We start from the raw sequence: 25,933 nt of genomic DNA, 5'->3' as shown, positions 1-25,933 counted from the left end.
TGTTTGGTGTGTACTAAGTGACGCGTCATTCACATATACAGGATGAGCTGCGTAAGACGTAATATGCCTTTTATTTTGCGTTTGGTTCAAGGAATCTAAATAAGGTTTCCGACAAAGGACAGTATCAGACGGGGACGTAAATCTGTTCTATGGATAACACTTTCCAGTGTCAACCGAGATACTGGATCAAGTGTCTTTCTTTTCTTTTTAAAGGAACAACGTATTTTTAACGGCATTAGAAAGTTCCTGCAAAGACGAGTACTATAGATTAATGCTTGGAGGTGTTGACACTGACATTTTTCGCAAAAATATTCCAGAAATGTGCTACAACTGAGAAGCAAGGCACCACAATCGACTACTGGGTGTAAATACCACCAAGTTGGGCACTCGTGCAAAGTTCCGTCATTGTATGGAGCAAGGAAATAGGCAAACGCTACAATAATACAACGTACACTACTGGCCATTAAAATTGCTACACCACGAAGAAGACGTGCTACAGACGCGAAATTTAACCGACAGGAAGAAGATGCTGTGATATGCAAATGATTAGCTTTTCAGAGCATTCACACAAGGTTGACGCCGGTGGCGACATCTACAACGTACTGACATGAGGGAAGTTTCCAACCGATTTCCCATACACAAACAGTAGTTGACCGGCGTTGCCAGGTGAAACGTTGTTGTAATGCCTCGTGTAAGGAGGAGAAAATCGTACCATCACGTTTCCGACTTTGATACAGGTCGGATTGTAGCCTATTGCGATTGTGGTTTATCGTATCGCGGCGTTGGTGCTCGCGTTGGTCGAGATCCAATGACTGTTAGCAAAATAAGGAATCGGTGGGTTCAGGAGGGTAATACGGAACGCCGTGCTGGATCCCAACGGCCTCGTATCACTAGCAGTCCAGATGACAGGCATCTTATCCGCATGGCTGTAACGGATCGTGCAGCCACGTCTCGATCCCTGAGTCAACAGATGGGGACGTTTGCAAGACAACAACCATCTGCACGAACAGTTCGACGACATTTGCAGCAGCATGGACTATCAGCTCGGAGACCATGGCTGCGGATACCCTTGGCGCTGCGTCACAGACAGGAGCGCCTGCGATTGTTTACTCGACGACGAACCTGGGTGCACGAATGGCAAAACGTCATTTTTTCGGATGAATCCAGGTTCTATTTACAGCATCATGATGGTCGCATCCGTGTTTGGCGACATCGCGGTGAATACACATTGGAAGCGTGTATTCGTCATCGCCATACTGGCGTATCACCCGGCGTGATGGTATTGGGGTGCCATTGGTTACACGTCTCGGTCACCTCTTGTCTCTTGTTCGCATTGACGGCACTTTGAACAGTGGACGTTACATATCAGATGTGTTACGACCCGTGGCTCTACCCTTCATTCGATCCCTGTGAAACCCTATATTTTACATTTCAGAAGGCTAATGCACGACCGCATGTTACAGGTCCTGTACGGGCCTTTCTGGATACAGAAAATGTTCGGCTGCTGCCCTGGTCAGCACATTCTCCAGATCTCTCACCAATTGAAATGTCTGGTCAATGGCGGCCGAGCAACTGGCTCGTCACAATACGCCAGTCACTACTCTTCATGTACTGTGGTATCGTGTTGAAGCTGCATGGGCAGCTGTACCTGTACACGCCATCCAAGATCTGTTTGACTCAATGCCCAGGCGTGTCAAGGCCGTTATTACCGCCAGAGGTGATCGTTCTGGCTACTGATTTCTCAGGGTCTATGCACCCAAATTGCGTGAAAATGTAATCACATGTCAGTTCCAGTATAATATATTTGTCCAAAGAATACCCGTTTATCACTGCATTTCTTCTTGGTGTAGCAGTTTTAATGGCCAGTAGTGTATTTCCATTTAGCTCTCCTGTATTGGGCACACGTACAGGGCCAGACACGACTGGCTCAACAGAAAGTATGTTCTAACTACAAGCATTTCTGGAGAACTGTTTTAGATGTGTGTAAGGATTAGTGTTTATGTGAACAGCTTTTGTGAAAACACGTAAGCAGTAACCAGGTTTGATACATATATGGAGCCTGCCCCGAGAGTGCCACTTAGCAGTGTTTCAACTACAGCAGTCGATTCCGGCCATCCTGCTTTTCAATTTTCGTCTTTTTGTGGGATTTCTTTGGGAAAACTTAAGATGTCAACATTGACAAGAGAACACTGCTGTCTCGTCCTTTCTAGAGTTTTCGAGTGTGGTTAGAAATAATTATTTAAATAAAAGTCACTTGTTAGTACATCACGTCCTTAAATCGGAGTAAAGATATAAAATACGTTTTCTTCGAACCCCACACAGCTTGCTGGCCTCATACAGGTAGTCCTGAAAATTTGTGATTGTTGTTGTTGTTGTTGTTGGTATTGTGGTCTTCAGTCCAAAGACTGGTTTGATCAAGTTCTCCATGAGACTCTATCCGGTGCAAACATCTCCATCTATGAGTAACTGCTGCAACTTACATCCTTCCGAATCTGCTGACTATATTCAACTCTTGGACTCCCTCTACGATTTTCACCCCCCACGCTTCCCTCCAGCACTAAATTGATGATCCATTGATGCCTCATAATGTGTCCTATCAACCGTTCCCTTCTTCTTGTCAGGTTGTACCACAAATTTCACTTCTCCCCTATTCTATTCAGTACCTCCTCCTTAGTTACGTGATCTATCCGTCTAATCTTCGGCATTCTTCTAGAGCACCACACCTCAAAGCTTCTATTCTCTTCTTGTCTAAATTGTTTATCGTCCATGTTTCACTGCCATCCGCGTTTTGCTTTTCTTGATATTCATCTTATATCCTCTTTTCAAGATACTGTCTATTACTTTCAACTGCTCTTCCCAGTCCTTTGCTGTCTATGACAGAGTTACAATGTCATCGCCAAGCCTAAAAGTTTTTATTTTTTCTCTCTTGACCTAAATTTCTTTTGTGTCTACAGCTTGCTCACTACACAGACTGAATAATGTCGGGGATAGGCTACAATCCTGTCTCACTCTCTTCTCAACCACTGCTTCCCTTTCGTGCTTCTCGACTCTTATAACGGCCATCTGGTTTGTTTATAAATTGAAATAGCCTTTCCCCCTGTATTTTACATCAGCCGCCATTTGAATTTGAAAGAGGGTGTTCCAGTCAACATTGTCAAAAGCTTTCTCTAAGTCTACAAATGGTATAAAAGTAGGTTTGTCTTCCCTTAACCTATCTTCTAAGATAAGTCGTAGGGTCAGTATTGCCTGACGTGTTCCTACATTCCTCCGGAATCCAAACTGATCCTCCCCGGGATCGGCTTCTACCAGTTTTTCTATTCTTCTGTAAAGGGTTCATATTAGTCTTTTGCAACCGTGACTTTTTTAAACTGGCAGTTCGGTGATTTTCACACCTGTCAGCACTTCTTTTATTTGGATTTGGAATTACTATATTCTTCCTGAAGTCTGCGGCTATTTCGCCTGTCTCGTACATCTTGCTTTTAGATGTTTTCTCATGGCTGGCTCACTCAAGGCTATCAGTACTTCTAACGAAATTTAGTCTGCTCTCGTGGCCCTGTTTCCACCTAAGTCTTTCAGGGCTCTGTCAAATTCTTCACGCTGTATAATATCTCCCTTCCCGTCTTCATCTACACCCTCTTCCATTTCCATAATATTGCCTTCAAGTACATGTCCCTTGCATAGACCCTCTGCATACTCTTTCTACCTTTCTGCTTTCCCTTCTTTGTTTAGAACTGGTTTTCCATCTCTTTCCTGCAAATATCTCTTTAATTTTTCTATATGCAACAGCTGTCTTACCACAGATGACATATGCTCTACATCCTTCCATATGTTCTCTACCTATCCCTGCTTAGCCATTTTGCACTTCCTGTCGATGTCATTGTTTAGACGATTGTATTTCCTTTCACCTGGCTCATTTATTGCTTTTTTTATATTTTCTCCTTTCATCGATTAAATTCAATATCTCATGTGTAACCCAAAGATTTCTACTAGCCCTCGTCTTTTTACCTACTTGATCCTCTGCTGCCTTCACTACTTCATCCCTCAGAGCTACCCATTCTTCTTCTACTGTACTTCTTTCCCCCACTGCTGTCAACTGTTCCCTTATGCTCTCCCTGAAACTCTGTACAACCTCTGGTTTAGTCAGCTTATCCAGGTCCCATCTCCTTAAATTTCCACCTTTTTGCAGTTTCTTCAGTTTTAATCTGGACTTCATAACCAATAAATTTAGGTCAGAGTCACATCTGTCCCTGGAATTGTCTTACAATTTAAAACCTGGTTCTTAAATCTGTGTTTTACCACTATATAATCAACCTGAAACCTACGGGAGTCTTGAGTTCTCTTTCACTTACAGAACAAACTTTCATGATTTTATGCCCTGTGCAAAATTCTACCAGACGACTTCCTCTTTCGTTCCTTTCCCCCATATTAACCTGTAGCTTTTCCCTCTCCTGCTTTTCCTAATCGAATTCCAGTCCCCCATGGCTATTAAATTTTCGTCTCCCTTAACTATCTGAATAATTTCTTTTATCTTATCATATATTTACTCAATCTCATCTACATCTGCGGAGCTAGTTGGCATATAAACTTGTTCTACAGTGGTGGGTGTGGGCTTCGTGTCTATCTTGGCTACAATAATGCGTGCATTATGCTGTTCGTAGTAGCTTACCCGTGTTCGTATTTTGTTATTCATTATTAAACCTACTCCTGCATTACCCCTACTTGATTTTGTATTTATAACCCTATATTCACCTGACCAGAAGTGTGTGTGTGAATTCTTAAGGGACCAAACTGCTGTAGTCATCGTTCCCTAGACACACTACTTAAGCAAACTTAAACTTATGCTAAGAATAACACACACACCCATGCCGGAGGGAGGACTCGAACCTCCGGCGGGAGTGGCCGCGCAGTCCGTTACATAGCGCCTCAAACCATGTGGGCACTCCGCGCGGCTCACCAGAAGTCTTGCTCCTCCTGCCACCGAACTTCACTAATTCCCCTATATGTAGTTTTAACGTATCCGTTTCCATTTTTAAATTTTCTAACCAATCTGCTCGATTAAGCGACCTAACACTCCACGCTCCGATCCACAGAACGTCATTTTTCTTTCTCCTGATAACGACATCCTCCTGAGTAGCCTCTGCCAGGAGATCCAAATGAGGGACTATTTTACCTGTGGAATATTTTACCCAAGAGAATGCCATCATCATGTAACCATACAATAGAGTTGCATGCCCTCGGGAAAGTTTCGGCTGTAGTTTCCCCTTGCTTTCAGCCGTTCGCAGTACCAGCACAACAATGCCGTTTTGGTTAGTGTTACAAGGTCAGATCAGTCAATCATCCAGACTGTTGCCCCTGCAACTACTGAAAAGGCTGCTGCCCCTCTTCAGGAACCACACATTTGTCTGGCCTCTCAACAGATACCCCTTCGGCCGGCCAGTGTGGCCGAGCGGTTCTAGGCGCTACATTCTGGAAGCACGCGACCGCTACGGTCGCAGGTTCGAATCCTGCCTCGGGCATGGGTGTGTGTCACGTCCTTAGGTTAGTTAGGTTTAAGTAGTTCTAAGTTCTAGGGGACTGTTGACCTCAGAATTTAAGTCCCATAGTGCTCAGAGCCATTTGAACCATTTTTTATACCCCTTCGTTGTCGTTGCACCTACGGTACGCCTGTCTGTATCGCTGAGACACGCAAGCCACCCCACCAACGGCAACGTCCATGGATCGTGGGAGGAGGGGGGGGGTGATTATGAATTTTTAATACCTATGACAATACTTGTACGTTTTGAAACGAAAAACGTAGGGTGCATGCAACACCTAATTTATGCGTGGATAGCTCACCTTCTTTCTGCTATCTACTGTATTTATCCTACGTGTTCTTTTTTGAATCTTACAGAAATTTTCATAGCTATTAAAACTTCGCGATCACAAATTTTCAGGACTATCTATACGGGTCAGAAATCTTTATGCGACTAACAGAAATTATTTTATACGTTTTGTCTGATTTAAAAAGGTAGTGAATCAAAAATAGATTTTATATAAATAATTGTTTTCTTCTTTTTAGTCTTCTGTGTGTGAAATTTTTGAGTCGATTTCAAACATTTTTATGAGATTACAAAAGTGACACGTAATAAATTTCAGGTTTCTTTTTGTTTCTCTTCTCCTGATTCAATAAATATATTCTTTTCTCCTACGCACATCTCGCGAAAAGAGCGTAAAGGTAGAAGTTAGAGAGGTTCGACTTCATGAAACTTCCCCTTTTGTATGAAAACAATGAGTGTGCTTTTAAAACTTCTACGTTACTTGATTTTCAAACTCCAGAGTAAAACTGAACGCACTGAGACTGTTTTCTCTTTACTTATTCTCAACATTTCTAAACTGAGACACAATATCTTAGCGCAACGCAATTTGACTTTCAATAATCCAAACAAAAGAATAGCCTTGGCTAACAGTAACCTATACCTTTCACGAATCACTTACCTCACAAAACTCTTCGTTACTCGAACTACTGCAATACAGCGAGTGCCAATACTGCCAGCTAAATAGAAGATTCTAACTACTGAAGGCACTAACTACTGATAGGCATATGGTTAGAAAATGGAAGATTTTGATAGAGAACAAACAATGTATTTACCTTAATAGTGTTCAAAAGCCATAATATATACAGAAATTCGTGAGATCCAATTTAACAAATTTCCTTTTTCTGACGGACACACGTCCAGATCGTCCGCTCATATTAACATCTCAGAACTCTGACATATGTATCCCCACATCCACCACTGCTGGCGGCTCACCTCCAACTGCGCAACGCTACGGGCTGTTCACATCCAAGTGCCCAACACTACACTGGCGAATAATTTCCAGCAACGAGTCCAACCAGCCACAGAATGCACACAGCGCAGTTAGTGATTTTAATAGAGAGCGCTTCGTGGCGTTACCAACGTAAAAACCTAAACAGCCTACTTACACTCACAAGTGGGCTTATCAGCACTCGTTCTTGCTGCGAACCATTAGCGACTCGAAAAGGAAGAGGGTGAAACGGCAGTGATACACAAAGTACCCTCCGCCACGCACCAGACAATAAGGCGAGTTAATATTGCCTTGACGGTGCTGAGTTCAAAGATTCAAGTCTCTGGCTCACTGGGAAGTTAGATTCAAAACAAGTGCAAAATCTGTGCCGAATAGGAAGACAGACAAGAAAGCGATCTTTTAAGAACATGGTAAAAAAGGATATTGTTCCACTTGAAAAGTCATTCTTTCTTCGACATCTCGATTGATGCAAGTGCTGAAAGGATTAAATATGCACTGAGGTGACAAAAGTCATGCATATAATCAGATGGCGGTAGTATCGCGTACACGAAGTATGGTTCAAATGGCTCTGAGCACTATGGGACTTAACATCTGAGGTCATCAGTCCCCTAGAACTTAGAACTACTTAAACCTAACTAACCTAAGGACATCACACACATCCATGCCCGAGGCAGGATTCGAACCTGCGACCGCAGCGGTCACGCGATTCCAGACTGAAGCGCCTAGAACCGCTCAGCTGCTGCAGCCGGCACACAAGCTGTAAAAGGACAGTGCATTCGCGAAGCTGTCATTTGTAGGCAGGTGATTCGTGTGAAAAGGTTTACGACGTGATTGCGACTGCACGATGGAAACTGACAGACCTTGGACGCAGAATGGAAGTCGCAGCTAGACGCATGGGTCACTCCATTTCGGAAATCGTTTGGGAATTCATTTTTCCCAGGTCCACAGTGTCAAGGGTGTGCCGAGGATACCACATTCCAGGCATTAGCTCTGACCACAAACAACGCAGTGGTCCGAGACCAGCAGCGTTTAAGTTAAGTTGCCAGTGCCAACAGACAAGCAGCCCTGTGTGAAATAATTACAGAAATCAGTGAGGGATGTGTGACGAAAATATCCGTTAAGACAGTGCTATGCAATCTGGCGTTAAAGAGCTGTGGCAGCAGACGACCGATGCGGCTACACCGCCCGGTCCGGGGCGCCTTGTCACGCTCTGTGCGGCTCCCTCCGCCGGAGGTTCGAGTCCTCCCTCGGGCATGGGTGTGTGTGTTGTCCATAGTGTAAGTTAGTTTAAGCCAGGTTATGTAGAGTGTAAAGCTGCATGCCCTCGGGAAAAATTACGGCCGTAGTTTCCCCTTGCTTTCAGCCGTTCGCAGTACCAGCACAGCAAGGCCGTTTTGGTTATTGTTACAAGGCCAGATCAGTCAATCATCCAGACTGTTGCCCTTGCAACTACTGAAAAGGCTGCTGCCCCTCTTCAGGAACCACACGTTTGTCTGGTCTCTCAACAGATACCCCTCCGTTGTGGTTGTACCTACGGTACGGCTATCTGTATCGCTGAGGCACGCAAGCCTCCCCACCAACGGCAAGGTCCATGGTTCATGGGGGGTGTCTTGAAGGGAGGATATAAGATGAACATCAACAAAAGCAAAACGAGGATAATGGAATGTAGTCGAATTAAGTCGGGTGATGTTGACGGTATTAGATTAGGAAATGAGACACTTAAAGTAGTAAAGGAGTTTTGCTATTTGGGGAGAAGAATAACTGATGATGGTCGAAGTAGAGAGGATATAAAATGTAGACTGGCAATGGCAAGGAAAGCGTTTCTGAAGAAGAGAAATTTGTTAACATCGAGTATAGATTTAAGTGTTAGGAAGTCATTTCTGAAAGTATTTGTATGAAGTGTAGCCATGTATGGAAGTGAAACATGGACGGTAAATAGTTTGGACAAGAAGAGAATAGAAGCTTTCGAAATGTGGTGCTACAGAAGAATGCTGAAGATTAGATGGGTAGATCACATAACTAATGAGGAGGTACTGAATAGGATTGGGGAGAAGAGGAGTTTGTGGCACAGCTTGACCAGAAGAAGGGATCGGTTGGTAGGACATGTTCTGAGGCATCAAGGGATCACCAATTTAGTATTGGAGGGCAGCGTGGAGGGTAAAAATCGTAGGGGGAGACCAAGAAATGAATACACTAAGCAGATTCAGAAGGATGTAGGTTGCAGTAGGTACTGGGAGATGAAGAAGCTTGCACAGGATAGAGTAGCACGGAGAGCTGCATCAAACCAGTCTCAGGACTGAAGACCACAACAACAACAACATGTAAAGTGTAGGCTTAGGGACCGATGACCTCAGCAGTTTGGTCCCGTAAGACCTTACCACAAATTTCCAATTTCCGAGTGCCTTTGCCAACAGCTCGACTTCTTCTGCTGCGCCTCTCCTGGGCTCGTGACCATATAGGTTGGACTCTAGACGACTGGGAAACCGTGGACTGGTCAGATGAGTCCCGAATTTAGTTGGTAAGAGCTAATGGTAGGATCGGAGTGTGGAGCAAACCCCAGGAAGTCACGAACCCAAGTTGTCAACAAGGCACTGTGCAAGCTGGTGGCGGGTCCATAATGGTTTGTGCTGTCTTTCAGTCGAATGGACTGGGTCCTGTAATCCAATTGAACCTGTCGTTGACTGGAAATGGTAATATTCGGCTCCTTGGAGACCACGTGCTGGCCACGCGGAGTGGCCGCGTGGTTAGAGGCGCCATGTCACGAATTGCAAGGCCCCTCCCGCCGGAGATTCGAGTTCTCCCTCGGGCACGGGTGTGTGAGTCTTGTCCTTAGCGTAAGTTAGTCAGTTTCAGTAGTGTGTAAGCGTAGGGACCGGTGACCACAGAAGTTTGGTGCCTTAGGAATTCACACACATTTGAACCACTTGCAGCCATTCATGGACTTCATGTTCCCAAACAACGAAGTTTTTTAACCGGCCCAGAACTCTTTCAGACTGGTTTGATGAACAGTCTAGACAGTTCGAGCGAGTGATATGGCCAGCCAGATCGCCCGACGTGCATCCCATCAAACATTTACGGGACGTAATCGATAGGTCATTTCGTGTACAACATCGCGTGGCTCGGTACTTCTCCAGGGGACTTCCAACGACTTGTTGAGTCAATGGCGTGTCGCGCTGCTGCACTAGGACAGGCAAAACGGGGCCGACACGATATTAGGAGCTATCCCATGATCTGTCACCTCAGTGCAGGCACAACAAAATTATTTGCTCTTCTGCATGCTATCGTTTGCCGAAACTCACTTTCCAAACCTTGAGCTATTAAGAAAATAAAAGGAGATATTAAGTCTTCACACGATTCACCTCGTATGGGGAATAGAAGTGGACTGAAAATGGAGCTCTGTGGTATTCCCTTTCTGATTTCTCGGTGAAACTTCATCACTAGAATGGTTCTCTCCACCGTGCATTGTTTGCGTACTTGTTGTTCCCAATGTTTGTATGTGCTGTATAAACATCATGTTTTGCTGGTTCATTCACGAACGGCCTCTGTGGAGGCAGAGAGCGCTAGCAGAACCTGTGTCTGGGCGGCGGCAGTCCGGGTGTCCCCCGAAGGAGCCAGATGTCGCGAGGCAATTATTTAACCAGTGCGACAGTGGCGCGCTGGAGCAGAGCGTAAATAACTCCGCGGATCTGCCTAACAAGGGGTCCCGAGCCAGCACCAAAATAAAACCGCGATTAGAGGGACCGAGGGCCCGAGGCGGAGTGCCCAAATAGGATAAAAACAAAGAGTGGGGGGGGGGGGGAGGAGCTGCGGATAGCCGGTCGCACCGGCTGGTCTCCAGCCGCTTCCCCGTGTTTACGGGGAACAGCGGCGCGTCTCCCTCGCTTCCCGCTCTTATCGGTGGCTTTGCGTTCCTGCCCGAGGTAAGTCGCGGGAGCAGAACAGCCGCGCCAGCGACCTCAGAGTGGAGGCCGTTGCGCCTTTACCTTGAGATAAGTCCAGATTAGCACAGTGCTGTGCCTTGCAGCAGCTTATCGCGTGGAGGTAGGTCCCTCGTGGAAGATCTAGCCGCGGACTTGAAACAAGGGGCAGGTCGCTAACCCCGAGCTCTGTGCCGACGATAACAATGCAATCAGCTGCTGCGTTTCCGCGTGCGGGTCTACGACACGGCGGTGTGCGCACAATGTAAAAAGCAAGGAACACTATCAGGTCGTTATATCTATGCATGAGCTGTCGCAGGTAGCAAGTAGAGAGCTCTCTTACCTACCCAAAATCCCAGAGAGACATTTTTACACTCCTGGCACGCCCTGACAGATTTCTTTTTCTTTTCTACACTACTGGCCATTAAAAGTACTACACCAAGAAGAAATGCGGATGATAAACGGGTATTCATGGGACAAATATACTAGAACTGACATGTGATTACATTTTCACGCAATTTGGGTGCATAGATCCTGAGAAATCAGTACCCAGAACAACCACCTCTGGCCGTAATAACGGCCTTGATACGCCTGGACATTGAGTCAAACAGAGCTTGGATGGGGTGTACAGGTACGGACGTTTTCAATTCCTGGGGGATCTGGAGAATGTGCTCGTGAGGGCAGCAGTTGAACATTTTCTGTACCCAGAAAGGCCCGTACAGGACCTGCAACATGCGGTCGTGCATTATCCTGTTTAAATGAAGGGCTTCGCAGTGATCGAATGAAGTGTAGAGCCACGGGTCGTAAGACATCTGAAATGTAACGTCCACTGTTCAAAGTGCCGTCAATGCGAACAAGAGGTTACCGAGACGAGTAACTAATGGCACGGATGCGACCATCATGATGCTGTAAACAGAACCTGCATTCACCCGAAAAAATGACATTTAGCCATTCGTGCACCCAGGTTCGTCGTTGAGTACACCCGCCGCAGGCGCTCCTGTCTGTGATGCAGCGTCAAGGGTAACTGCAGCCATGTTCTCCGGGCCGATAGTCCGTGCTGCTGCAAACGTCGTCGAACTGTTCGTGCAGATGGTTGTTGTCTTGCATCTGTTGACTCGGGGATCGAAACGTGGCTGCACGATCCGTTACAGCCATGCGGATAAGATGCCTGTCATCTCGACTGCTAGTGATACGAGGCCGTTCGGATCCAGCACGGCGTTCCGTATTACCCTCCTGAACCCACCGATTCCATGTTCTGGTAACAGTCATTGGATGTAGACCAACGCGAGCAGCAGTGTCGCGATAGGCTACAATCCGACCTCTATCGAAGTCGGAAGCGTGATGTACGCATTTCTCCTCCTTACACGAGGCATCACAACAACGTTTCACAAGGCAACGCCGGTCAACTGCTGTTTGTGTACGAGAAATCGGTTGGAAACTTTCCTCATGTCAGCACGTTGTAGGTGTCGCCACCGGCGCCAACATTGTGTGAATGCTCTGAAAAGCTAATCATTTGCATATGACAGCATCTTCTTCCTATCGGTTAAGTTTCACATCTGTAGCACGTCATTTTCGGGGTGTAGCAACTTAAATGCCCAGTAGTGTGTTTCTCCTTTAGCTGCCTTTTAAAATCCTTCAGTGTACTACAATGCAGGACAAAATCAGTAAATCTGGAGCCGGCCGAAGTGGCCATGCGGTTAAAGGCGCTGCAGTCTGGAACCGCGAGACCGCTACGGTCGCAGGTTCGAATCCTGCCTCGGGCATGGATGTTTGTGATGTCCTTAGGTTAGTTAGGTTTAACTAGTTCTAAGTTCTAGGGGACTAATGACCTCAGCAGTTGAGTCCCATAGTGCTCAGAGCCATTTGAACCCAGTAAATCTGGAAACACGACGTCGATTTTGATCCGATGACGGCATATGGCATCTCGGAGATAGTAGATGTACTCATAACTGTTTCACCGTCGTTCGGCAACAGAAAGCGTAGTCGTATAGCTACCAGACCACCATTTGAGTCTACCCTTTAGTAGGGAATGCTCGCCGCCAATGAAGGTGCAAACATTCGAAGCAAATAGGCAATCGTGCCATGGAGACACACTCGTGCTTCCTGCAGCCAAATGAGCGAGTTGAAAGGAGACAAATTTGTGGCCTTCCTAGTGGCATAATGGTCCTTTCGGAGAACTGCCACACACGTTTGACATGCCGCGTCAGTTGTGCAACGATGCTGGTATCAGTGGTCACGTGAACACTCTCACATCCGTAGACGAGGTCGTGGACGTCTGCGTAGCACAGACGCCCACCAGGATCGACGTATTGTAATTGCAACAACGGCAGGTCGTGCGGCTACCGCAGCACAGATAAGAGGACTTGTGGGCTCAGATGTGTCGACACGAACTGCTACGAACAGGTTATTAGCAGTGCCAGGCACTACGGGCAAGCACACCTCTAGACCGTCTTCCACTCAAGCCACATCAGTGACGTGCACGACTCTACTGGTGCCGTCAGAGGATCTTTTGGAAGATGGAATGGCGCGCCACGGTCTTCAGCGATGAAAACAGATTCTGCTTGCATGCAAGTGATGGTCGCTTGCGCCTACGAGGTAGACCTGGTGAGCGTTGTCTCGTAGAGTGTACGAGGTGTGGCTAGAAAAAAACCGGACTAGTACTGGTGAAACAATAAAACGAATGCAATAAGGCTGAAAGTCGCGTGGCCTGTCACGTGACTCTCGCTCCGCCTACTGCTCGAGTTTCATCTGCCTCCTGCACTCAGCCTGCCCTTGGCGTCTGTTTTAAGTAGTTGACGTTTTGTCTGTGCGTCGGAAAATGTTGAGTGTACAGAAAGAACAGCGTGTTAACATCAAATTTTGTTTCAAACTAGGAAAATCTGCAAGTGAAACGTTTGTAATGTTACAACAAGTGTACGGCGATGATTGTTTATCGCGAACACAAGTGTTTGAGTGGTTTAAACGATTTAAAGATGGCCGCGAAGACACCAGTGATGACACTCGCACTGGCAGACCATTGTCAGCAAAAACTGATGCAAACATTGAAAAAATCGGTAAACTTGTTCGACAAGATCGCCGTTTAACAATCAGAGCAGTGTCTGAGTTAACAGGAGTTGACAAGGAAAGTGTTAGGCAGATTCTTCATGAAAGTTTCAACATGAACAAAGTGTGTTCAAAAATGGTTCCAAAGTGTCTCACAATTGAACAGAAGGAACGCCGAAGAATGATTTGTTCTGACATCCTGGAAAACATTGAAAGTGATCCCACCTTCTTACAAAATGTTATTACTTGCGATGAATCGTGGTTTTTTTACTTACGATCCCGAAACTAAACGCCAATCGATGCATTGGAAAACTCCTGGTTCTCCACGACAAAAAAAAGCACGAATGTCAAAATCGAAATTCAAGGCAATGATGATTTTTTTTTTTACATCAAAGGGATTGTGCACATTGATTGGGTACCAGAGGGACAAACAGTGAATCAGCATTACTACATTAGCGTCCTGGCTACCCTACGTGAGCGAGTACGGAGAAAACGGAACGATTTGTGGAGAAAAAAGTCATGGATCCTTCACCAAGACAATGCCCCAGCTCACAGTGCGTTGTCAGTGAAGACGTTTTTGGCAAAACACAACATTCCCATCTCAGATCATCCACCCTACTCACCTGATTTGGCCCCCTGTGACTTTTTTCTTTTCCCTAAAGTCAAGTCAGCTTTGAAAGGAACTAGATTTGAGACTGTTGAAGCAGTAAAAGAAAAAGCGACGGAAGTAATGTATGGACTTACCGAAAATGATCAGCAGCATTGCTATGAACAGTGGAAAATTCGTATGGAGCGGTGTAGAGATCGAGGAGGAGAGTACATTGAAGGAGATAACATGAAATTGTAAATAATTGTAAATAAATGTTTTTTCCAGCATCAGTCCGGTTTTTTTCTAGCCGCACCTCGTATGCGTGAAAGACACACTGCACCCACCCCAGGCTTTATGGGCTGGGGTGCGGTAAGCCACAACTCTCGATCACCTTTGGTGGAAGGGAAGCTTACCAGCGCTCGGCATGTGCAGAATGTTGTTAGACCAGTTTTTTTGCGTTCTTACAACAGGAAGGTGATGTCTTGTTCCAATAGGATAATGCTCGCCCACACACTGTCCATGAAACTCAACGTGCTCTGCAGGACATGCGGCAACTTCCATGGCCAGCGCGATCTCCGGACTTGTCTCCAATCGAGACATGGGAGACGATGAGACTAGAAGTGACTAGACGTGACTCGGGCGACTCGTCAACAAACAGTTCCTACAAGAACTACGTGAACAGGTCGAGCAGGCGTGAAGTAACGTATGGCAGGACGGTATTACGCGTCTATAAGATGAACTGCATGGTAGAGTAAGTGCCTGCATTGCAGCCTGTGGAGGTTACATCACATACTAATACGGGTGACGCCTGGTACCTCAGAGCCCTTTGAGTTATTGATCACTAGGTGTTTAAGTCCCCCACTATGTGTTTCTCAATGAAATTTAGACCAAATTTACCTCCCACTCTACAGAAAGCTTACTTATTACCAAACCTATGTACCCACAAACTGTTATCCAACTTAAACTCATCCTTAGCCGAGCGGTCTAACGCGCTGCAGACATGGACTCCGCGGCTGGTCCCGGCGGAGGTTCGAGTCCTACCTCGGGCATGTGTGTGTGTGTGTTTGTCCTTAGGATAATTTAGGTTAAGTAGTGTGTAAGCTTAGGGACTGATGACCTTAGCAGTTACGTCCCATAAGATTTCGCACACATTTTTTTTAAACTCATCTGCTAACCTTTGACTCAACGGATCCTAATTTGAACTGAACATGTCTATATATTAAATGCGCAACTACAGTAAAACAGTTATCTGCCGCTAATCAAAATTTCCACTTACCTCTCGTCCTGACAATATTGTAGCAGATTTCTCGAAAGAACAGCAGCAAACAGCGAGCAGGCAGCGCCTAAGGTAGATTTCTGTTTTTAAATAAAATTTCCAAACAATATTCAAAGTGTTGCATACCACCTGGTTCAATGAGGTAATGCGTGATGATAAACCCCTTTTAGTGTGTTGGGGAGCGTAACTACTCCTACGAAACGATACTCCAAAAAAAAAAAAAAAAAAAAAAAAAAAAAAATTTAGAATGAAGTATGTATTCAAAAAGACAGACTAAAACTTCGCTTAATCATCACACATAACATTGGTCTGAACAATATTATGTTTAACAAAGTGAACAATGATTTAAAAAGCGTACAATGTTTACAGAGAATTCCTAGAAAAACCAAACAGCTTAATCAGTTGATAAGTTAATGCATGACCCAGGAATGTGGGGCGCTTTTTCTCTCAGATCTGAGAGAGTGAACAAAGTTAACTAGCTGATAATAATCAATAATTATTCCGACAAACTAGCTGCCCAGTGCTGCAGTCTTACCTCAAACTTCTGTTCAAATTTAATAGTATTAGTAACATTTGATATTCTTTTCGCCTTTTAGTATATACATCATGTTCATTCCTGCTGTGCTTTACAATAAACTTTTGTTCGTCTAACAGATTAGATCAAGTCAATATAGCAATACTGAATACGTCCATTACCTACCACAGTTCAACTAAGATTGTATCAGATTGCATAGGGGTGAAGACTGTGCCACAACAAGATCAAAGATTTTTTAACATAGCTCTCTCTCTCTCTCTCTCTCTCTCTCTCTCTCTCTCTCTCTCTCTCTGGCGTGCACATCGACAACTTACAAAAATCAAATTGACATGCTCACCTTACAAATGTATTCGTTTCATGTACTCCATATGTACTGTTGCAACAACAAATCTTGAGTGAATTGGAAACCTCTAAAAGGGGGTACTAATTTTTTTCTGACGTTGTATCTACTATATGCTATCATATTAATGAGTGCACCCACGCAGACCTATAGACAACATCACAGAATCACATCCTCTGAAATATTTGGTAGCAACTATCCACTTCACAGAAATGACATAAAAGTATTTGTGATGGTCACAGTGCAGGTGTGGTGTTTGAGGGTGGAAGAAGTGAGTAAGGGGTGACGGACGAGTCGACTTCTTATACACAGTGTAACAACATGATTCCTGCACACTTCGAAGAGTTGGAGTGGGTGCCTTGAAGACCAAATTGAGGATAACAGCTCACGTCTAGGAACGTCATCCAATGATGCTACAGAGTTACAGAGCTAACACCTGCCACTGGGTTACAAGGAATCCACACCAAATAAACCGACTTTAGCTGTTCAGAGGTGAATCTCGGGTATGAAATCGCCAAAAAACATTTCTCAGACAAGCCTACTACTAAGCCTTTTCGTAATCTATGAAGCACACCCTTATATCCTTCCTCTGATCATAGCACTTCTGAACCATTACTTGAAACATCTGTTTAGAGGTGCTAACGCTCATAGGCATGTTTCTCTGGCGTCTGAGAAATTCACAGTTTCTCACGCGGATATTAATATTCACACTTTCAGACACTGTTAATTAACGCCGCTTGTGTTGTTTAATATGATGAAAATAAGTTTATTCACGATACATCAGATGTAAGTCCCATCTGTTACGACATTCTACATTCCATGTTATATCGTTCCTTCACACAATTTTTGGATTTCAAAATTACATTGTATTACACTCATCAGAGTTTAAAAGTCATTATTGTTGGATCTCAAGAAAATATCCTGTGACAGTCGCCAAGATGGGACACCGCTTTAAAGGTCCGATTGTCACGGACGAATAATCTAACATCCTAACTTTTGATCTGTGTGAGCGTGAGCTAATGGTCAGCTGATAAGTTCGGGCATGGGGACTGTTACCAAAATTCTGGCTGCTCATTAACGTTATACTCAAGGGGTATAGATTTTGCAATAACCAAGGTCACTGTGAGTTTCCACTATGTAAAGTAACTCATTCTTCTGTTGCTACACATCGATTAATGGATGTTTGCAATCACATTTGACCAGTCTGCTCTATATCTTCCAGTATGGATCAAGTCCCCAGCATTTGTTATTCCTGTCCTCTGTCTGGCGTTGCGGAGCCATGACATCCTCCTCCTACCAATTCTTCTCTTGCTTTCAGTCTTTCCCTCGATTTGTGTGAGAGCACAAATTCTTGTGTAACTCCTCTACAGATTCTTTGTGCTTCTGTCACTTGACTGCCAATTTTAACCTCAGCTGTTTGATGCCAATAAATATTTTGTATGTAGCGAATATCTTTTCAGTCAATGTGCAGTCTTCTCAAAATTTGTGTTAGTTTGTGGTGTTGTGCTCTGTTAAATGCCTTTTAGTAATCTATTAAGCACACCTTTACATCCTTTCTCTGGTCGTAGCACTTCTGAACCATTATTTGAATTGCGATCAATGCTTCCCTCGTACCTTCACCCCCCTCTAAGTCCAAACTGTGAAGATCTCGTACATCTTTCACTTTGCAGTGGTTCTGTATTGAATGATCTTGAGAAATATCTCAGGGGTAAGGCTTATTAGGCTAATTAGTCTGTAATCACCGTGTTTTGTTGCATTTCCCTTCTGGGGCGAAGAGATGAAGTGCGACGTCAGCCATTTGTCAGCAAATTTACCTGAACTGTAAATCTGATTAAGTACGTTTTGGAGAACTAAAATACTGTTATCATCTAATAGTTTCAGTATTTCAACTGATATATGATCTGGACCGACTGCTTTCCTCTCCTTTGTCGTTTCTGTTGCTCTTGTGGTGTCTACAGTTCTGTTGGCAGGACCCAATAGACCCTCATCGACTTTATTTTCTATTTGAGGTCTTTCATCAGCTAAAAGATCTCCCAGATAATTGTCTTTTGCTGATCGTCCTGTTCTATTTCTCCTTTGTCATTTTCTATGTATGAGAAGGTTTTTTTTTTTTACGATGTATGCCAGTCATTTCCTTTATCTTACTGTGTAAGCTGAAGTCGTCCTGAATTTCCTGCAGTCGTTCCAACTCTTCACATTGCTGTTTCATACAGCTATTTTTTCTGCTCTTATCTCATTTCTTATAACTTTCTGTATGTCCCTGTATTTGTCCGGTTCCTTTCGTTTCTGTGTTTTCTTTCTTTTTTTTCAAATAATGCCAAAATTTCGTCTGTCATCCAATTTTTCTTTGGTTTTCTGATTGTAACCTATTTCACTTTCCAAAACGTCAGTCATAATTTTTTTCCGTTTCCTCCCATATGCCGTTTATGCCTTTTTCCCTTTTCTAGTTGTGGTTTGACTGTACCTGTAATCCTTTCCCTCATTTTTGTAATTATCCTGTTTTTGATACCTTCACCTTTAAGTCGCTAAGCAACACATTCTCGTTAAGTACAATGTGAGACATTCACTATCTTCGTCTTGCACATCTACCGACGTCTAATCTCAACACAGCTCTAATACGTCGAAGAATCTTCACACTTTATTCCAGTAATGCGAACATGTGATCCTCACTGTACACCATTGGTCGGGGTGGTAGACGCGAGCTGGTATTGTTGGCACTCCGTATTTTTGTACTCACTTTTAGATAATACCAAATACTGCACACCACAAGCCAGTATAATTTAACGATTTACTGAGGGTCAACCAACAGTGACGCTGACACACTCATCCCACACGATACGTGTAAATTCACGTTCCGCTAATCACAATGATTTCTCGATTACTCCCTGGCAACAACGTCATTCACACGGAGCTCTCGCCACCTGACAATCGATTCCTTACACACCCTCGGTTAAGGGACCGTGGGTTCCTTACACGACCACCCTTCGGCAGATAACGTGAGTTTGTATGCAGAAGGATCGCAAGTGGTACACCTCGCATTTGCCCTGTCAGCATTGTGGCGTCGATCGCGTCGGCACCTGTCGCTTCAACACTGTATGTTAGCAGCATTGTAAGATGAAGTTTCGTGAGCTGGGTTCTTGTCGTCTAACTGTTGAAAACACTCTGCCTTTTTTGTGTGGTCATCAGTCTTCTGACTGGTTTGACGTGGCCCAATATAACTTTTTCTCTTGTGTCAAGCTCTTCACCTCAGAACGGATCTTAGATCCAATATCCTCGATAGCCAGTCCTTGTGAAGAAACACGTTGGACCCATGCGCCCAGACCTGCTTTATACACACCTGTACGAGTCACCTGTTTCCAAAGTCGTTAAGTAGGCGGAAGAAATCCATACCACACGTGATGTGTCATATCTTAGCTTACGTACTTTGACTAGCGTGAGACAATGAGATGACAGGTTGATAAATTCAGTTGCAGTGGAATACTCTGAAAAGATGAAGTCAGCAATTGCCCCTGGGTCCAGCTTCAGCGTAGTTTATACATATTCTAGAGAGAGGTGGTGGTGTTTCGGTTCTTCAGCATAATGTTTGTTACGGTTGGCTAAGACTGCCGCTTGTTGGATGCACTAGCTGCACTATTAATTCGCGATCCATTCGTGGTCCACGTGTTTTAATCAGAAATTTTGAATAATGTTCACTCAAAGTATTTCTCGAACTGGGATTTTGTTATTTCTTTTTGAGCTATTAGAATTCATGGATGGGTATACCCTGTTGCAACGTTTCAATACGTGAGTAGATCTGGATTACGATATATATATATATATATATATATATATATATATATATATATATATATATATATATATATATCACAGAAAAGACATTGGAAACATTTCGTAGCTTTCAGTATTAATATTATCGCGTGATTAAGTGATTTGTGAATTTTCATAAGTTGTATTAGTAACCTATGCTGTCCATGTGGGACTACCGTTTCTCTACTATTTATGTTCATATGTTCACTCATTCAGTTTCACAGATTTTCTTATGCATGTCTACTGAAGTAGAGAATTTTCCTTTGTCCTCCAGTGCAAACAAGTGGCTTTCTTCATTCATATCGTCACGTGGTGATCGTGTAGCACTTCATCCCATTTTACTGCGAAGTCTGTTTTAAACCAAAGTACCAATTTGATTTGTAGTGCGCGCACCTGAAATCTTTGGTTATATTTTTCAGCAATCACTTAAAAATGGCATGGTGCAGATCGTGAGGCGCAGCTTGACGTAACAGTTTAGTAGTTTTCAGAGCATTGCACTACAACTGAATTTAGCCGCCTGCCTTCTCATTGGCTCGTGCTAGTCAGAGTAGGTAAGCCGACTAAGATAAGTCACATCAAAAGCGATAATCTCTGCCGCCTATCTATAGACTTCACAAACAAGTTTCTCTTAAAGGTTGTGCTAGTGCAGAATATACGACTTAACCTTTAGTAATTTTGACGAAATTTCTGTAAAATTTCCCCACACTAATCAACTCTATAAAGAAAGACTGAACAAACCACTAGTCTTTGTTTAGGCAGCACGTATACAAAATATTCAATCTGTGCTAGTTAGAAGTGCCTTACAGAAAACAACCCTGCTGCGCTTGTGAAGGTTCTATCACGTCATTACTTAAGTTTTACTAGTCATATTGCATTATTGAGGGTTCCTTATCTAAAAATTGATATAAAATTCCGGGTGAAACTTGTGGAAAATTCATTTTAACGCGTACGAAAGTTTGTCACGTACTGGCTGGCTCTCAATTTTGAACCAGTACGGTACGTAAATAACATTTAAAAAATAGTTTATCAACCTACAATGAGCACGATTGATCGTCTGCACACTGCGGAAACCAATGAGGCAGCCAGTTATTATGGAAAACTGTATGTAGGTGAAACTTGGGAGGACAATAAAAGAAAGTGCTTGGGTATAGTGGGACAGCAACTCATTTTCAGATTATGATGCAAAAAGAGTCAGCCAGAGTTGCGCCTGTGCTGCCGAGGTCCCACTTCATTGGTCACAGGGTGAGATTGAGAGAGAGTGAGATGACTTTTTCAGCATCAAATGGCAGGAAGCGCAGTACTGGTTAACCACCTGAAGAAAACCCCAGGGAAGAGGTCCAGCATCTTTTAAGCAATATTTTTACTTTTCGGTACGTGCCGTATCCGTAGCAAAGCCAGTCCAAACAAAGAACGCAAAACGCAGGAATACGAGTTTCTTTTAATAATCAGTCGGTACAAATTCATTCGATTTTCGGCATCCGACTCGTCGACTTCCTCATCTGCAGTGGCTTTTCTCCTCTACTCGGCTGCAACGTCGCTAGGGTCCATCTCCGAGCAGATGAGTTGAGGGAGCTAAGGAGGTTTTGGGGCTGATTCCAACTCAGTAGCAGGCGAAGGCCTTTGACGCACCGCTAATGACTCATTCTGCAGCCGCTACAGCCTCGAACTATAGACTGATATGGTGAGATCGAACCGCGACAGCGAAATGGCCTGTAGGGATAGAAAAGCCATGGTTTCTGTTTTCTTTTAGAATTTCACTAACCTCAGGCTTCACTCTGAAGACTTGCTTTCAGATTCGAATGACTGATCTGCTTCCATATCCGGCCACAGATGCAATGCGTTCCATTCTCTAGTAATATCTGTCTCTTACACTAACATCAAGACAATCACGGTACAACTTCGCGAGCGAATTGTTTCGTTTTTGTACGTGATTATTAGAAACTTAATTCTGACCCTTTTGCCAGGTGTGTCCAGGTTTCACTTTAGAATTATTTTTGCTTATCACATGACTTATGAGTCACGCTTAATAAACCAAATTAAATGTGATTCTTTTTTCATTTAGCAAAAAAGTGGTTCAAATGGCTCTGAGCACTATGGGACTTAACTTCTGAGGTCATCAGTCCCCTAGAACTTAGAACTACTTAAACCTAACTAAGGGCATCACACACATCCATCCCCGAGGCAGGATTCGAACCTGCGACCGTAGCGGTCGCGCGGTTCCGGACTGAAGCGCCTACAACCGCTCGGCCACACCGGCCGGCAAGCTACTACCGACTTTCGCTTGTATCGCACAACTACTTTTTGGTTTTGCGATATTTTTTCCTTCAGTGTACAAACAACTCGACTTGCTGAGGTTTTACAAGTCTGCTTTCTGAGTAATTAAAGCCTCTGATGACATCTCCAGCATTGGAAGACGAAAGGTTAGGCAGAGAATTACACGTTGGATCGCAGCTTATGTGTGTAAAACTAGTTTGAGCAAGAATGCAAATATCAGCCGTGGAAGCCTACATTCTTTGTCTAATGGTCTTGCTCCTACTGTGTGTGAATATTGGAAGAAATGGCTGGGTCCTGACTTGAAATGAACCATTTGCCCTGCTAAGATTAACCTGATTCGTTTGTCTGATGTTCCAAAGGAGATAGCGACACGAGGTTCAGGAATTTCAAGTGTTAACAGTATTAATTATGTGTAGCTTCCGAAACTATTAGAGTCAGCGAAGACGGGCGAAGATAACAGTCTGTGCAAGTATCTTTGGCAGTATCACAGTTAAAAGTTATTTGATTGCTTGGCACCGTAATGTAGAGTCATTAGCCACTTTAGGGCAGATTTGTGATACGTGTATTCAGAGTATCATACTGGACTTGAAACTCGAATGCACTCTTATCGTTACAGTATACTGTAACACACCCGTCCTGCAAAACTTCCAGGCACTCCACGACAATATGTACCAGTGTCGGAGGCCGGCGGACGCTGTATGGGGTGTCAGACATGTAAGGAATGAAATAAATGCAGATTGGCGTTTAACGCCCTTTTGACTACGAATTCATTAAAGACGAAGCACAAGATCATGTTAGCGAAGGATGAAGAAAGAAATCGACAGTGCCCTTTTCAAAAGACTCATTGCAATATTTCCTCAAGCAATTTATGGAAAAAACTAAAGCAGGACGGCCGCATTGATTTTTGAATCCCAGTCCTCCCCAATCCTAGTCCAGTTCAACCACTACACCACCACTCACGGTTAACAGTTGTGTTTAGAACCCACCTGCCACAGTATCCACCACTTCCACACTAATCACTGCTGGGCAAAACTTACGCAGTTCCCATGCATGATCCACTGAAAGGCATCGCTTACAGACTATACACAGTAGCGACGCCTTTTAACGTGCCGCAGGAGAATGATTCCGTATGGACAAATGGTGCTCTCCTTGAACTTCACGTTTTGGCCCCTGATCGACCGCCGTCTCGTCCTGTGGCAGTGGTGTTATTTGGATGCGGTATGGTGGGGCAAGGGATCGGCACAACACTCTCCCGGTCGTTGTCGGCTTACCTGATCTCGGAACAGCTACTTCTCAATTAAGTACCTCCTCAGTTGACATGTCGAGGCTGAGCGCAACCCATTGCAGTCCTCTCACCAAGGAAAAATCTTTGGTACCTATAATCGAAGCAAGTTCTCCATTTAGCACTGACCACTGAACGACGGAGGTGAATAGTGCTCTCTTAATTCACAAAAACACAGTAAATACGTGCATCTCTCGTCATAAATGTAAACTCTAAAGCACGCCAACGTTGAGTGTGTCGAGTTCTACATGCTGCTGAACGCTCAAACGCGATGCGACTTACGCGTATGGTACATGTACATCTGTGCGGTATACGTGATCGCAGAGCGCTTCACCAGCAGTTGTCGGCTGTATCTGGCTCGCATATCACACTGCTTACGAAATAGACGGGCGTAAAGCTCCTACGTTAGCTCCAGTAAAACGCACATTTCTTCCCTCGTCCAAATACTAGTCATGCTGTTCTGTCTGTAGTGTTCATAAATAAAAACCCCAACGCCCATGAACAAGCTACAAGGCCAAAAGAAAAGTACAGTGTCCAGTCAGTACGGACATCGGCTTATAAAAGTACCATTAGAAATAGTGGGATAGGAATTTACAATAGTTCTCCGGATAAGAAAAAAAGTTATTTCATCATTCTCACATTTTAGTAATAGCCTGAGGTCATTCTTACTTGGTCACTCTTCCTACTCAACAGTGGAATCTTTACAACATGTGAAATACAAAACTTAAAACAAGAACGTGCAAAATGTCTTACTGCAAGTAGGGCAAGCTGTCCCGTAGATTAACCCAGTCGAACAAAATCATTCATCTGAAAGACCGCACTTATATTTACATAACACCGATTACTAAAGAATATACTTTAATTAAACTAATAATAAAGTATCAGTCCCTATTATAAAACGTGAAAGTTAGCAAAACATTTGAGAAGATAACCAGTAACACAGCACCTGGTATCTTACAGTTCTGCGACTCTACTCATATAGAGCCAATGGATTACTTATGACCATACTTTGCATCTTACCATCTCCCGAAAGCATTAATCGTAGATATGTTACTAACTTATATTTCATTACAACAAACTGTACAATGAACAATGCGCTTTTGCTGGATACTTAATGTTTCCTTGAAGCTCCATACTTTCATAATATAACAGTCTCAATAATTCTTTAACCTCCAATAAAACCGTTTCTCATCATTTTATTACAACACATCAGACAGTTATTGACGAGTTTCTGTCAGGTCCTCAGTTTGCTGGTATTTAAAAACGGCATAAATACATACGGGCTTTAAATGAAAACCAATATAGCGTCTCACGAATTTGTACCGAAGAGAGATAGCGTGCTTTTGACACAGGTAGCGTTCTTCCGTCTCGTTGGTCTACGTTCAAACGTATGTGCAGAATATCTGCCACTCTATATATTGCTCTGCACATTGGGAAAGTCTTCCCAACATGCCTTTTCCACACTATGACATGAGAAACTCACCACGCTCAACGTTCGAAAGCACAGTCCGTATGCCAGTGGCTTAGGGCCATCACCCCAGTGGCTTCACAAATATGTGCCCTCGTTATTTTATCAGCTCACTCGTGTATATCTTGTTTACTAACGCAGCATCATTCGCTAGGCAGATCTACTGCGCACAAAAACAAACGCCTGCGACAATTTATTTACACTTGTCCCACATAAACAACTTGCAGACAGTAATTATAGAGGACAGGGGAAAAAAAATGAGACCACACACATGTAGGTGGAAGGAAGGGCAGTCAGCGATTAACCTTCACGAAAAGCCTGGGAAATGCTATCCAATTACGTTTCATGGCAGTAATGGCCACATCTCTAACAGCCCCGACTTCCGTTACCTCTTTTATCGCCTCGAGGAATTTGATTTGTCCATTTCGCCAGAGGACTGGTTGGTCGTACGGAGGAACACCAGCGGGCCCATAAACAGTAGGTCATTGCTCCGGATTCCAGTCTAGCCAGCCTGATTTACGTTCTCCCTCGCTTCACTCCAGAAAGACACTGGAAAGTTCCCGTCGCCAACAGACAGTTAATTCTAGCTATCTTGAGCT

This window comes from Schistocerca nitens, chromosome 6 (genome assembly GCF_023898315.1).
Source record: "Schistocerca nitens isolate TAMUIC-IGC-003100 chromosome 6, iqSchNite1.1, whole genome shotgun sequence".
Classification (NCBI taxonomy): Eukaryota; Metazoa; Arthropoda; class Insecta; order Orthoptera; family Acrididae; genus Schistocerca; species Schistocerca nitens.
This window is presented reverse-complemented; position numbering follows the sequence as displayed.